The sequence below is a fragment of the Ambystoma mexicanum genome, chromosome 2p (assembly GCF_040938575.1).
Source record: "Ambystoma mexicanum isolate Mex_15411 chromosome 2p, UKY_AmexF1_1, whole genome shotgun sequence".
NCBI lineage: Eukaryota > Metazoa > Chordata > Amphibia > Caudata > Ambystomatidae > Ambystoma > Ambystoma mexicanum.
Window position 1 is genome coordinate 1191529687 of NC_090923.1, and position 1995 is coordinate 1191531681.

Here is a 1995-nt window from a genome sequence, read left to right on the forward strand (position 1 = left end):
TAGAACATTTGCCAAAACATTCAATTTTTGTTTCACTCACCGTTCGCATCTTTTCCTCTCTGGATCCTCGGGATCACCGCCTCCGTTACCGCCTCCTTCGGTCTTTCGCCTGATCTGCTACCCGTAGAAATGGAAGTGTTATGCTTTGTAAAGCTGGCCCCTTCAGGCCCACTGCAGTTTATTTGGATTGATTAACCTATCATTGTCCATGGGAAGCTTCACAGTCTACTTAGCTGAATGGCGAAGGTCTCGTGATCTTGCCGAAGAGCTAGAGTTACTTTGTGTCTACGGTCAATAGGTGTCTTATCTTAATCAATAATCAATAATTGATGGTCGAAACCATCCTCTGCTACCAAGTGTACAAGAGGGCGGAATGACCTCTGACGGGCCCATAGGAATCCGAGCTCACCCTCAAGTACTTTAAGACGAGATAGCTGCACCTTGAGGAGGATGGGGTGTGGGACTCTCTTACTCCAACACCAACCAGTAAGGACAACTCAATGGTTTGGCAAAGGGAAGTCTGTTTAATGACAAGTACAAAAAATGGGTAAACATGGAAATCAACAGTGATGCGATCGTCCGTCTCGCTTCGACTTCCTCGAACTTCATACAAGTTGTAACATTTATTCTCAAAACCCGTCATAATCTGACGTGTAACACTCACAAGTTAACATGCAATTCTATTGGTTAGGAAAAGGTAACTTTACTATAGGTACTATATCTGTATATGGTAACAGGGTGTTAGGATTGGATAACTCTTATCGGGTGGGCGTCTACGCCTATCCCTCTACATCACTCATGCAAACATCGCTAATAGTACGACGTCTCATTGGTTCTACTAGCTATAGGACCCTAGATTATTTGGCCGATTGTGATTGGGTCGGTTACACCCCTAGACATAAATCTCCACTTTAATTAGCAGCATGATCACCCAGATGCGGTATGCCCCAAGATTCCATCAATCAGTACCCTTAGGTCTATGTGTCAATTAGTTGGCTGGGCATGGCCTCGAAACTGTAGCTTCTTATCAGGAAAAGTCCTCTGGGTTTGGATGACATCAGACGTGGGTACCTCTCTGCGCCTGGCTGGTCACGTGTTAGTCCACCGTGAATTTGCTGCCTTTTCCTTCTATTTGCGTATTTGATTCTTTGTTCGGCCTCGCCACCTGCCTGGGTCTCCTTATCTCGACATTCACTGGGCAAGCTGCAATGCTTTAAGTTTTGATTCTTTGAAGTTGCCACTCTCCTCCCTTCCTTGGATTGACCTCGAATTCCCAGGCATGAGCTGCTTCTTACTAAGTTTTGATTCTGCTCCTTCGTCTGGATTGTGCTGGTATATGAATCCTGGCCTGTTTGTCCCTTAACAACCTGGGTTAATTCTGCTTTGTAAAATGGATTCGCACTTGTATAATGTGCTTCTTTGAGATAGATATATAATTGGCGCTTGCACTCTATTCTTCTACTAAGCATAGCAGGCAGTACTGTTCCTTAGCTTCTTGCGTTTCAAGCTTATTTACAAACGTTAGCTAGTTGCATATGTTCATCTCATTTTGTGGTTACGTTTCTTTATATTTTAACATCGTCTCTTCTTCATAGTCTATTACATCTCTATTTGTAACACTGCGCCTTGGCGTGTCATCCTTGAGTTGTCGTCTCGTCCATCTGTAAATCTGTCCGGGCCTTTGTGTCATCACCATTCGCCTTCACTTAAGACCCTTTGTGTTTCTTCAGGGATAGTTCGTACGTAGTCTTCATTATGTGTCAGCTGCTGGTACGGTTGTCTCAATGGGTACCTTACTGCCCAGGGTTGTCTGACTATTGGCACTTCAACGGGTGTGTAACGCTCACCTTGCTCCCACGGAGGCGCAGGTCTGGTCTGGGTTGCTGTGGCCTCTTCAAGCGTGATGCGCAGAATTCGGACCACCGATTGAACAGGACCCCCAAATCTTGCTTGTCTGGCCCGTAGGAATATCCTTCTGCAGATGAGAAAGGGGAT